Genomic DNA, 14,838 nt, shown 5'->3' on the forward strand with positions numbered 1-14,838 from the left:
TTTTATTCTAATGACTCTTCAACATTCACAAACACAACTTGTGAGTTAAATTCTTATGTTTTGGCTCTGATTTGTATAAATTCCAAACAAATATTTAAATTCCAAAATTATTGCTGTCAACATCTCTTCAAAAACATTTAAAAAGCAGTCAAACCTTTATGTTTCCATATTTTTATATTTTCATATTTTAATTTAAGTGTTTATGATGTGTAGACACAAGCTACATTTATATTTCATCATCCACATAGTTTTAGATCAACACTTTGGCATTGTGCTTAGTTGGAACTGTAAACTGAGGGATGATTCCCATGGTCCAATATACCCATGAAGCTAGGTCATTCACAACCAATACTCAGAGAAAAATAAAAAGATGATGCTAATTATGCCAATTCATTTTGATTATGAATTTTGAAGAGCTAGTTTATACTATTTGAGATTCAAGTGTGCACGTGTAGGTTGCTTTTTCCAGTGAAAAGCTCTGCCTCACTGAAATGAAGTCCATGGGTATTTGTAGTAAGTGCTTAATGGGTGGTCACCATTGTTGGGACCATAGATGAATCAGATAAAGTCCTTGCTCCTAGGGAGCATACTCCCTCGTTAAAGTCTCAAACAGAAGAGAAATAATTAAAAATAATAAAAACAGTGTATAACCAAATATACTGCAGATTACATATACAATAGGTATCTAGAGAAAGGAAAGGGTAACACACACCAATGTAATGTGTGGAGAATGAGTAGAATGTAGACAGTCCAAAGGAGACAGAAAGATATTCTAAGTAACAGACTCCTACGTTAGGGAAACGACTGAGGCATGTGTGGGCATGTGAGAAGCTTGATTATAGAGGTCCTGAACACTTCCCAAGGTTGAAACCTCGAGCATCAGATTGCTATCTAAGCAGAGATGAAATAGTGTGAATTTGTAGCTGAGTCTGTTATCATGGCCCTGAGAATTTCCTCCAGCAAACTTTGATAAGAACCAAGGATGCAGAACCAAGAAAGGTGACAGTAGGTAAAAGAGGCATAGGATTTTAAGGTGACATCTCATGTGTTATTGACAGGATTGTTCTTTTCAAGAAGTCCACCCTGGGTAAGGAAGCAGATAAAACCAGAATCGCCTGGATATGGGCTGGGAAGAAGGGAAGGACTTGAGGACGCAGTGAGAACGAAGAGAAGAGCAGAAGGAATGAGGAAGTGAATAGGTTTCGTATTTTTTTAAATCCCTGTATTCAATTCAAGGTGTACAAGTGTGGAGGGCCTGGGTAATAGTGTGGCCACAGATGAGGCTGTGCCGGGACCAACTGAAGTTGAGTGATGCCTGAAGATGAGGGTTTGTGGGGCCAGGGAGTTATCGGGTCATCACCATCTGCACTGAAGCCAAGAAAAATGGTGACAGACACGGGTTGTAGAGGATGGTGGAGGCTTCAGTGCCACTATCACTGGGGAGATTGGGCAGCATCTGGGTGACCAGAAGCTGAGGTGAGGGAGAGAGAGGTTTGGGGAGAGGTCATGGATTCCGGAAGAGGACTGTTGACTGGGTAAAGTTAGGAGGATAATGAACTAGGTGCAGCAGTGATTAAGGAATTGGTTGCCTCTTGCAGAGAAAATGTCACGTGTCTCTTTTCATGTCCCCTTTGGTCACTGGTTACTGCACACACAGGTGACCTGACAGCACCTCAGCTCTAGAATACACTCAGCTCTTACCTTCTATCCCAGGGCCTGACAATAAAATGTGGCCTTCACATACGTGCAATCTAAAATGGAGGGAGTTAACACCGATTCGGACAGTACTTGTCCAACACTTCGCTGGTAGATACACGCTCCCCTCTTCCATCTGTCAGGCAAATAATTCTGAGGTGATTTCCAGAAGGCTCCTCAGAGCCTCCCAGATGGATTGGCCTCCTGTTGTCCACAGCAGTGACAGGTCTGATAACACATCTTTGGACTGACTTTCCCTCCTTCCTGGGTTCACTCCTCCGGGTTCCCCATCCTGTTTCCTGGGGTTGCTTCTTCAAATATACTAACTGAATGCAAGCCCTTGTTGCAGACCTGCTTTCCTGGATTAACCTAAGACCCTTATCTGAAAGTAGAAACCATTAAGTGGACAGTAAGAAAGGCTTCATGGTCACGTAAAGCTCAAGTTTCAGTTAGGTGAGGAGGAAGGATCCCTGAAAGACACAGGAGTTTATTACAGGACACAAGTTTCCAAAGGATCCTCTTGGAGTGGGTGGCAGATCAGAGCTACAGCAGAGCTGATAGAGACAAAAGTATGTAAGAGAAAAGGGAGGTGATATATGAATCACATATGTTAATTTCCTCTTTGCTAGAAAATAAATATACTAATAACCACAAGGGGCATATTTTAGACAGCTGTATTTATTTCTGTAGCTTTGCATTTGTCTTCCTCTTCATTTGTTCCATCCTGGATAGAACATCAGACAGTCTAGCCTTGCTGTGTGTCTCTGTTTCTTGCCAACATGCTGATGTCATCCTATATCTAGCCCTTAAAGTCACTTCAACTCACATTCATGTCTTTTGTCTTTTTCGTGGTGGCTAAGTTCCTATAGCTTCATTGAACTTGTTTTTCTCTAAGTAGGATACATGGTCAATTCATCTCAGAGAAAATGTCAAGAAACAAACTATTTCCATACACAATAATACCATGTACTGTCCATTAGGGAAAGTTAAAAAATGTATATGTATATATAATTGTGTAATTTTTAAAAATTACACACACAATTCTGATAGACTGCTAGATTCCTGGAGAAATTTTTTGCCATATTACCACCAAATTTTGCCATATTCCTTGAACTTTTGAAATTTGAACCAATAAATCATAAAATATTTTGTCTATTCTGAGCTGAGGTTCGTCATTTTTAGACATTTTGGGCTAAAATTCTAGGTTATAAGAGACATTGGTCATGAGTTATAACAAACAGAGAAAAGACATCTGTTGTTACTTCCTGAACCTGCTGAGTCACAAGCCGTAAGGATCACCAGCCCCGTATCAGACGGCAGGCCCGGGAGAGTGGCCGACATGTTTGACTTTCAACTGAACCTCGAATTTTTATTGCTTAGAAAGAATTCACAAAGGAGACACATTTGTTTTGGAATCATAGAAAAGTGAGATCAAAAGAGACCTTTCAGGTCATGGGCTCCCCATTTCCTGCCGCTCTTTTATGTCACTGTTTTGTTTTGTTTTTTCTTTCGTGTACTGCTCACCCTAGCCTTAAATTTCTTCACAGATGACCCTTTGTGGAATTATTTCACAATGTAACATTACTGATAAAAATGCTTACATTTGTAAGTCTCTTGCCCATAGCTATTCTAGGTCTGGTCTTTCTAATGCAGAGCCAAGTTGTGATAACCCAATTGGACCATACCTCTCCTCTTCTCTGCCCACATTTTTGCACACGAGAATCATTTCACTCTTATAGTCATGGCTGCATTCGTATACACAGCTTTTAAAATTCCTCTTCTTTATCCAAGTTTTGTCAATTATTTCTGCTATTTGTTTTTTAATTCCTCCTACTTTACGTCTCACCTCTCAATGATGAGGTAGTTTTAACAGATTTTTTTCTCAAATATAATTCTTCACCCCATCATCATAGTTAGGAATGGCAGTTTAAGTGATGGATTTCAAAGCACATTTCAAAAAACGTCATCCTAACCATCCAAGAGACTCTAATCCACAGAAACAGTCTTGTTGGGTACCCTCCCTCCTTTCCTGAATAGTAGGCTCTTCCAAAGCTAATTGGTTATAACAATGCTGATATTAGACATGAAAATGTATCTGTTAAGCATGTATTGGCATGTGCTTACGAAGCCCCATATCAAAGAAGTTGGTTTTTGTGCTCTGTCACTAGGAGTTTTAACTCTAAGATTATCTATATACACAGCTAGTCAGATAAAAATATAGTATTTTACTGGCATCTGTTTATGTGAAATGTGTAATATAGCAGACTTGGGCTGCTTTTTATAGCTGACACATTGGTTTTTTGGTTGGTGGAGGAGGGAATCACCCCTACCCTACAGTCGGTTCATGGGATTTAATTGCAGCTGATCCATGCCCTCCATCTCCTAACACACAAACACGTGCTTACACACACACATACACTCACTCACTTGGGAGGGGGAGGGGAGCACCTGACTCTGGCCTGGCCATTTAGAACATTCTGGATGTTTTGGGGATGGGAATGTGATAAAACTTTCCAGTGAGACTCAGTCATGGGACTTTTGTCTTTCCAGTGAAGTTACTGAGATGGCGTATAAGCACAGAACTATTGGTGGCCATCTCGCCATCTTTTACAAAGATTTCTTTCTGAAGGAAGCAACAAAAGGAAAACAAATCCAAAAGATGAAGAAAGAACTCATATTCTGATGACATCCTTTGAAAGCCAGAAGACAGACAGATCTTTACTGAAGCCTGTTCTACTCCCATACTTTCCAATTATATGAGTCAATATACATCTGCTTTGTTTAAGTCAGTTTGATTTAGGTTCCTGTCACTTGCAACTGAAAGAGTCCTTACTAACATGCGTAGTTTGCCAAATAACCAGTCTGACCAGCCTTTTATGTCAACCTTTTGCATTCTAGCACATGTCAAAGGAGATCTACATACCATTTGCTTCAGAATCATCTGGAAAGCTTAGAAAACGCAGATTGTTAAACTGTGTACCCCAAGCTTCTTAATCAGAATCCAGAAAGGTGAGGCTTAGGAACCTCGTGTTTGTCAAGTTACCTCTGGTGATTTTATGCACATTAAATTTTGAAAAACACTGCAGAAGTCATAACTTTTGATTATATCAACTCAGATCAACCAGTTTTTATCAGATTGACTTGTGAGCTCAGTCAAATTGCAATTCTTTTCAAATAATTTTTCATCAGATTTTTAAATGTCAACACTGATGTAGATAGAAAAAAAAGTAAATACTAAGGCCACATGTGAAAGAACTGTCATGGGACTTACATGTTTAAATAACTGTGGAAGTTCCTTATCAATAGTGTTTTACCTGTAATCTAAGTGGCCATTAGAAGAAACAGATAAGTCAGGAGAGGAAAATTAAGTAAGTTTATCTCAAACAGACATGGGAATCAGGACAGACAACAGGAGAGACATGACTATTCAGTGTTTTTGTTCTTTCAGATGTTGAAGGAACTTTCCACCTTTCCAATATGGCATTAATCTCCCACACTGGAATAATTCCTCATTTCCCACAAACTGTACAATGAAATATTCTTCCCTCTGCTTCTTTGGACCTTTTCTATTATATTTAAATGCATATATATTTAAGTAAAGTTTTTGAAGCAGACACCTTGAAACTCAAGAAATTCACTTCCAAATCAGTTTCAGAAGAGATGGAAGATGTGAAGCAAAATCGATATGAATCTCTCAACTGGTCAATAGATAAATATAGGGACTTCCCTGGTGGCGCAGTGGTTGAGAGTCCGCCTGCCAATGCAGGGGACATGGGTTCGAGCCCTGGTCTGGGAAGATCCCACATGCCGTGGAGCAACTAGGCCCGTGAGCCACAACTACTGAGCCTGTGCTCTAGAGCCCGCGAGCCACAACTACTGAGCCCATGCACCACAACTACTGAAGCCCACGTGCTCTGGAGCCCGTGATCCGCAACAAGAGAAGCCACTGCAATGAGAAGCACATGCACCGCAACAAAGAGTAGCCCCCGCTCGCCACAACTAAAGAAAGCCCGCGCACAGCAACGAAGACCCAGTGCAGCCAAAAATAAATAAATTTATTTAAAAAAAATAGATAAATATATTGTGGTAGGTACTTAGTGAAAAATTGGAAAGAAATATTAATAACATTTAGCTATACTGATCAATCTAAAAAACATTAGGCTAAGTGAAATATTCAAACACAATAGAGTACATACTGTATAATTCCTATATGAAATTCTAGAAAAGACAAAACTATAATGACAGAAAGTAGTCAGTAGTTGCCTAGGGCTGGGCATAAGAAGGCCTCTCCTACAAAGAGGCACAAGAGAACTTTTTAGAGTGATGGAATTGTTCTATATCTTGGTGGAGGTTACATGACTGCATATATACCAATGCTTATCAAGCTGTACACCTCACATGAGTGAATTGTATTGTATGTAAACTATGCCTTAATAAAACTATTATTAAAAAGTGAACTTTACACGGAACAGATTTTATCAGAACAGGGGAGGTAGAACCCAAAGAACAGTTCTAAGGAGTCATGGACTGAAGTCTTGGGGAAACTGTCCACGGCCTGGAGATGCAGGCAGGTCCCAGCAAGGGAAGGACCTGGGAGTTCTAATGGGGGGGGAGAGGGAATCTCATTATAGAGTGGTAGCTTCCTCACTCGCCCTCATTTATGGCGCTTGCTGGCTTCAGTGCCACAAGTGATCAGAGCCAGATGAGGCTCAAAGCTCTACCTAAAGGTGACTAAGGGAGGAATGAGGTCTTCTGAATTATCTCACTGATAGGAGTGTATCGACATAGGAGGCAGGGACCAGGAAGGGCTGTGACAGATGAGAGTTAACACACAGAGAAGCACCCCCGTGTGGGCATCTGTGGTGTGCAGCTAAGAGATGTACAGGGAAAGAAGAAGACACTCCTAGTCCAGGGAATATTTATCTAGAGACCAATGGCTTTTGTTGTAGGCTAGTCCTGTTGGAGTTACTTTAAAGATGTCACCAGGTTATCTGCCTCAGAAACAAGTTCTACACAGCTTACAAATGAAAAACTAAAGGATACTAAACTTCTATTGAATTAGAAAGTTATCCTCTGGGGGGTGGGGGGGAAAGGTTTTGTAAAAGATAGGGGAAATTGCTCCTGAAAAATTGAGGGCATTTAGCAAGCAAGCTTGATTACAACTGCTTTACCCCAGACCTTCCCAGTGAGAAGATTTGTTTGTTTTTAAGGGGGAGGATGGGGTTTTTTTTGTTTGTTGTTTGTTTGTTTTGAGAGTGCTTTCCCATAAATATCCTGTCTGTATGCTGAGAGAACAAATGAGAACAACTGAATTCTGTCTACTTCATGAACCCTTAAAAATAATAGGGTGTCCCCATCAGTAGTGTTTTATGAGCCGAAGGATGGGTTTGGACTGCCAAGTGGGATAACTTTTTATTTAAACCCTAATTTTCTCTTTCACGCATTTGCTGCCATAAAGCAAATGAAATTTGGCTTTAAAAAAAGGTAGTAACTCATGTAAAGAAACTATTAGAGGGATTATTAAAACTCCATAAATTATATTAAATTTATAAAAAGCTCTTAGTGCCAATAAATAAGTCATGTCCTTATCTAGACACATTTAAACTGGGCATCCATAAAAAACCACAAGGAAATGAAAAGTTCAGATGGAAGAAGAATCACTAGATGAATTACTTCATCCTAAATGTTGCAGTTGGCTTCTTTTACAGGAACAATTTTTTTTCCAGAGGTGATAAACGCAGAACCTCATCAGTCTAGCTCTTTACCCTTGGCAGATACTTGTCTTTCTATATGCATTTTATTTTCCTCTTTGGCTCCAGACACAAAATAGAGTATTCTTTGTGATCCAGGATTTGTTTGAAGCGATTTCATCTGGAAAGAAGTCAAGCAGGGCACTAGCAGGGGAGCTTTTACAGATTATGACCTGTAATCTGGTTAATACTCTGAAACACAAAGATCGGAAGGCTGGGATAAGACCACTTCATATGTGGCCATGTGCCCTCTACCTCCCCCACCTCCTCCGAAGTCATCCCAGAGACTGAGAAGAGCCCAGCTTGCACTTGCTAGCAAGCTAAGAGGGAGGATAACAGAGATGTAATGGCGTATATTCCAAGTCTAGCGTGGGTTAATCACCTAATAATAGGATTCGCTCATTCTGCTATTATTGCCATACGCATCAATTTCCTTCTTAGTTTAGGATATCATATCCATGGTCTTTGATCAAAAGAGGGTGTTAGGGTTGAATGTAAGGCTTTATTTTCACTCAGATATTTGGGCTGGTCCTTAAAGTTTTAGTTTTTTACTAAAAGGCTACATGAAATCAATGTTTAACTTTACATATCCATTTAGAGACCAGCAAATTTTAATTTGTCCTCTCTTAGGAACCATCTGCTGAATGTAAATCTTCATAACATCTAAGTTAAATTGTGACTATGTTTACCTTTCTTTAAATACAAAGAAGTTTCTAGAAGATACTACATGGTATAATTTTTCTATCTGAAATGAAAGAGGAAAGTTTATTTCCCAACTCAAATTTGATGCTTTTTTGATTGTATAGCTTACAAATAGCTTTTTAATGGCCATTTTAAAGTCCTAAGACATCATTTCTGTTTTGGAAATAGTAACTGTTTGTGAGGGACAAAATCACCAAGACAGGTTTTGTGCAGATGAGTCTTCAACACGTTCACTTGCACACACATGCCCTCTGTGCAAGGGGATTAGGCATCCCAGCAGTGATTCCTCAAGTAATAAATTCTAGACTTAAGAAATCTATTATACATGCAGATTGGGAGTTTGGGGTTAGCAGATTCAAACTAGTATATACAGGGTGGATAGACAACAAGGTCCTACTGTATAGCGGACTGTATAGTAGGACAAGGTCCTACTGTATAGGAAGCTATATTCAATACCCTATGACAAGCCATAATGGAAAAGAACATGAAAAATATATATGCAGGTATAACTGAGTCACTTTGCTATACAGCAGATATTAAACACAACATTGTAAATCAACTATACTTCAATAAATTTTTTTTTTAAAAAAAGGAAATATACATGCAGGAAAAGTTTTGGAGGAAGCACAACCCAAACCCATAGTTCTTAAGGGCACCACCCCTTCGTTCCCCTGTCATATCTGGGGAGAAATTTATTTAGAGGAATACTTTGTCTGACAAACATAGCAAGAGAGAAGTCTCTAGACCTCAGAAATCTCCATCTACCTGTTCTGTGAAGCAGTCATCGTCCTTTGAATCTGTTTCCTCTGATTCTGATGCCACCAGGACAGGGAGATGTGTGAGAGGTGAGAGTGATTTTTGCTCCTGGAATGACACTAGAGTTCCCTGATTCACTATGGGTGAAGTTTTTGCAGACTAGCTGGGGAACCAAATTGTGTTTCAAAGAAATACTGCCAGGAAAAAAGTAAATTTCAAATTTCAAACAATTGACTTGCGTACTGACTTAGTTCTAACCCACTCGTAAATTGGGAGCTTCTGGGATTATTCTTCTGAGGTCAATTGTTTGCCATATTGGTTGAGAAACTGAAGTTAGGCTAAGTAATTTCCTCAAAAGGTTCAGAGACCAAAATGCCTAGAAATTTCCAGATATATCCACTTTACAGATTATTCATTTCATCCTGCACACTGTTATTTTGTTCATACGTAAACTTACTTGTCAAAGAATGAGCCAAAGCATTGATTCAAGTGCATTTTTAAATATGAACATTAAAAAAATATCCTTCTGGGTAAGCAAGACAGTAGATTTTAACTCTCCATTCTTCCATGACTCAATGGAAAGGGTCAGTTCTAACACCACCTTCACCATCCCACAGTGTTCAAATAAACCTCTATGCGTTTTGCACATTTTATGCTTGTAGAGAAGAAAAAGAAAATGGAAAGAGGGAGCTTTCAGCACGAAAATGTGTGGTTGACTTAGGCACTTAGGAAGTTTCTCTGGCCTATTTTCTCTATTTATTAACCCTGCTTCTCAATGCATTTTTGCAATGAGATTTTTAAAAACAGATTTATATTACTAGGGAAATGCAGAATAAAATGTAAGATACAGTTAATACAGTTCTGGGATGGAGCAAAGTGTTAATGCAAAATGAACATACATTAGAGAACATGTAACCTTTCTGAGGATGAACTTCCCACATAAATCCTCTCCTTTCTCTGGAGGCTGTGAGACAAATATCTAGGCTGTCAAAATCAGAAAGCTTTTGATTCCAAGTAAGAAGCGGCCTGGGGCAAGTGACATAACTCTTCTGTACCAATATCCTCATTTGTAAAATGAGGATAACAATACCTTATGACTCTACAAAACTGTGAAAACCAAAAAAAAAAAAAGAAGGAAAATTAAAGTTCCAATTTTGTACAGGTACACTCTAAAATATCAGTCTTTAAATTCAAAAACCGATGGGCCATTTGACTGTGAATTTTAAATGTCTGAGCAGGTGAATTCTAGTTCTTTTGCACATCCAAACCTTTCTTTCCCTTTCTTTTAATCAATAAGTTTATAAGCTTGAATATTTATGGTATGATCACAAGTTTACAATACTCGTCCACATACATCATTTCATTTGATCCTCACAGCAGCTCTGTGGGGCAGATGTGATGTTTCCAGGGAGGAAACTGAATGCCAAAGAAGCTAATACCTTGCCTGAACCTCCCGGCCTGGAAGCAGTCGAGTTCAGCAGAGTTCAGCCTTGAACTGCCATGTGGCCCTAGCAGAATCATGGCTGGACACAGCCAGTTCCTCATTAAGGTAAAGAAGGCCATATTTTTCTTTATCCCTCTTGTTCTCAGAGCTCCCTTAAAACCCACCAGAAAGGGTATATGCCCAGTAGTGGGATTGCTGGGTCGAATGGTAGTTCTATTTTTAGTTTTTTAAGGAACCTCCATACTGTTCTCCATAGTGACTGTATCAATTTACCTTCCCACCAGCAGTACAAGAGGGTTCCCTTTTCTCCACACCCTCTCCAGCACTTATTGTTTGTAGATTCTTTGATGATGGCCATTCTGACTGGTGTGAGGTGATACCTCACTGTAGTTTTGATTTGCATACCCTGAGAAAACCATAGTTCAAAAAGAGGCATGTACCACAATGTTCATTGCAGCTCTATTTACAATAGCCAGGACATGGAAGCAACCTAAGTGTCCATCGACAGATGAATGGATAAAGAAGATGTGGCACATATATACAATGGAATATTACTCAGCCATAAAAAGAAATGAAATTGAGTTATTTGTAGTGAGGTGGATGGACCTAGAGACTGTCATACAGAGTGAAGTAAGTCAGAAAGAGAAAAACAAATACCATATGCTAACACATATATATGGAATCTAAAAAAAAAAAGGTTCTGAAGAACCTAGGGGCAGGACAAGAATAAAGATGCAGATGTAGAGAATGGACTTGAGGACAAGGCGGTGGGGGGGGGGGGAGGGGAAGCTGGGATGAAGTGAGAGAGTGGCATGGACACATATACACTACCAAATGTAAAATAGATAGCTAGTGGGAAGCAGCCGCATAGCACATGGAGATCAGCTCGTTGCTTTGTGACCACCTAGAGTGGTGGGATAGGGAGGGTGGAAGGGAGACACAAGAGGGAGGAGATATGGGGATATATGTATATGTATAGCTGATTCACTTTGTTATAAAGCAGAAACTAACACACCATTGTAAAGCAATTAAACTCCAATAAAGATGTTAAAATAAATAAATCAGCAACATAAAAAAAAAATCCTTCAGAAAAATGGGCTGAGTTCTCAGGAAGATATATGTATATACAACAAACAGATACAAGTTCTCTCTAGGCAGCCACAGAGTTTTATACAGCTCAACTAAGAATTGCTAATCATTAGTCTTTTACCTTATTTGTTCCAAATACCTTTTTCCAAACAATCAAGCGGGGGATGGGAGCAGGAGGGAATGAGCAAGAACGAAATGCCAGTAATCACGGTGAGTAACAGTCGTAGGGGTAAAGTGACAGCTCAAGGCTTTACTGTTGTCATAAAAGTGGTGCAGTTTTAAAGCTTTAAGATGAGCAAATCTCTGGGGTCTCTGTCCACTGTGGTTCTAATAGCATTAGAAAGGGTGAGTTGGTATAAACAATAAGATTTATGTGAGCGCAAACTGCTGACTATTGACTCTGATTTTGAAGAGAGAAGAAAAGAGAAAGCGAAACTAGACTGGATTCCTGTTATGTCCCTATTTATGGGAAAGCGAGGAGCTTGACCAATTCTAGCGGACATTAACAATAGAAAGGCAAGCGGCTGATTCTGATGCCGTTGATAGAAATGAAATGGAAAAGAGACAATAAAAAAAAAAGCTGTAGTGTGGCTATTTTGCACCGCAGGTTTCTAACCAGCAAAAGAGACTGACAGAGCGAGCTGGATGGGACAACTGTATACTCAGAGGAACAAAGATTTTGAAATCCTACTTTGCGGGACAAAACATCTAACCTAAAGGGGCTGCCAGTAGAAAATAAAACTCAAATACTTTCATTCATGACTCACCTTTCAGTTGGTAAAATTTATCTGAAAAAAAAAAAAAATCCAGAATTTGTTCTTCCTCTTGGACTTGACTTTTATACCATACTAGTGTATGAGGGATTCTACCACCCCTGCCTTCTTCCCTTGTTTGTCAGTAAAATACTGAACCAGACTCTTTTCTTTTCAGTTTATTATGAGTTAGAAGAGATATTTTTCTACTCTGCAGAAACTTCCCATTGGCTTTATGATTATTTTTGAGCTATCACAAACATTTTGGCCTCATCGGTTTATGTTAACAATGTCATTAACTCAGCTAGATCTTTTCAGCAACAAAAGAATGCCTCTTATTACAGTCTCTTAGATGGCAAGTCCATCTTCTTAAAAACCACATGATTCTAAAAACAAATTTGTAGAGAAGGAGTCTTTGGCCACAGGAGGGAACTTAACCAAAGTACCACTGACAGATCTTAATAAAAGAAAAATCAAGCTTAAAATAGAGAATTGCATACTTGAGCACAAGATCTGCTCCCATAATCTGGAAATTTTATGGCCTCCCTAAAGGAAAGAATATGTGGTCTGTTCAATCTGATCATGAAATATCTCCCTGAGACCTTAAAATGTAATGTGTCAGATGTTCAATCCATTCAGTTTGGACCAATTGTATAGCTAAGATGTCAGCTCCCCAGTTTCAAGACAGGCCTCTGGTGTTTTGGCCACAGTCTACAGCCTTCAGGAAAGGGTTGGAAACTATAAAGCTGAGGACATATTACAAATATTAGGATAGAAATATAGCTTTGTTATATATTTATTAAATATATTTGAATATCATATCTATACATCTACTGTTCTGTAAAAGACTTAGAAAGACACAAATTAAACCCTAAGAAGCAGCTTTTACTTTTCATTTTGTACATTACTATATTTGATTTTTTTGCAATGAGAATTTAGTAATTTAGCAATTAACATAAAGTCAACACAGTGTTTTTTTCTAAAGTCTGTTTGAGGTGATTGATACGTTAAAATATATATATATATATATATATATATATATATATATATATATATCTGGTAGTCTCAGACAAGTTCAGTGCACAGTTAAAACCAAGTACTTTGGGGTGATCTTGGGGCTAAGAGAGAAATCATGATGTTAGAAGGCTTATTTTTATATTGACTAGAGCAGCACTGTAAATTCACCAATTCACCCTAATTTTTTATTACCCTTGAGATGCATTTAGATCAAGTAGTCAGCGATCATTTCTGCTTCAGGAGAATACGTGATTACCCCAGATAAGCAACTGATCCATTACTAAGAGTTCATCCCAACAGAAGAATATTTTAGAGTACCAATTCTAGGGATATGTGTTGTACATATTCTGATGGTTTGGCATTGGGAGCTCATTCTCAAGACGTAGAATAACAGCAAGATTTTAGCTTTGGAGTAAGATCATTGATTGACAAGCCCTTGCTACTTAGAAAGTTGAATGCTCTGGGCTTAGAACCCTGTGTCCTGACACGCGCAGCCTCACACTGAATAAAGCATGTGTTTAGATATTTTTCTGAGCGAACGGAAACTAACAACAGACTGCAGTTAGGTTTGTTTACAAATATTTGTAAAATATGTAGTAGAAACAAAGGAACTAGTGCTGAGCTGCTCAGATAAGGAAGGAGGGGAGGGGGAGGGGACAGCACAGGGAAGGGGAGTGTGGGTCGGGGTCGCATGCTCAGAGTTGTTCCAACCAATTTCATAAATCAAGTCACTTATGAAGATATAAAAAGTAGAAGACCAAGTTCACAAAAGCCCAGACACTGCGGATTGCAGAAGAGACATCCTCTCTAAAGCAACTGAACAAGGAGAAAAAGGGCAAGAAAGAGAGACTTCATAAAGCCAGGCCTAAACTAATGCTTTCTGCCCTACACCTTCACATTTACACTCACCCTAAAAAAGAGTAAATATCATAATAATTCTGAGATTTCTGGCTCTCAAGATTTCCATTATGACACATCAATAAAGCAAGGCAAGGTGACTGAGAAAGAACGGCTGGCTTTCATTTCCTGCTCATTTGAAGGTCACTTTTGGAGATAAAGATTATATTTTTGCAGAACCAGAGTATACACGAACATTTCTAGAAACTTGTAACATCAGATGTTCTGAACGAGCGAAGGAAAATGAATGATCCTATTAAGATACTTCTGACCATAAATCAGAGGTGTTAAGCTCTGACTGGCTAACTTCAGCTTCCCATTTGACTCATTTGAAAATGGAACTGATGTGAATATAGATTAGGGAAACATGCTCGGTACCATTAGAGGTACCTCATAAGCTACTACCCTCGGGTCATAGATTGAAATACAGTGTGCCTAGCACCTGGATACAAATATTTGCATCGCTTCATTGTTAAGTGACTCTGTACAAATAGCAGAAAAATGGGTGTCATGCTTTTAATACAAAAGAACTGCTGGTGTTAAAGCTCACAGACTCACAGGGGAGGGTGGAGAGCAATTCGCTAATGTGGAGCACCTGAGAAGGGTGGTCTCATTTTCAAGCTTACCCCGCTGCCATTTGCAAAAGCATCTATTTCTCCCCTTGTGCCGCTGTTCCCACCTCCCTCCCTCTAATATTCTTAGTGACATCTTGCTTTGATCCTCTAATGAGCAACCC

Source organism: Eschrichtius robustus, chromosome 1, assembly GCF_028021215.1.
Source record: "Eschrichtius robustus isolate mEscRob2 chromosome 1, mEscRob2.pri, whole genome shotgun sequence".
Classification (NCBI taxonomy): Eukaryota; Metazoa; Chordata; class Mammalia; order Artiodactyla; family Eschrichtiidae; genus Eschrichtius; species Eschrichtius robustus.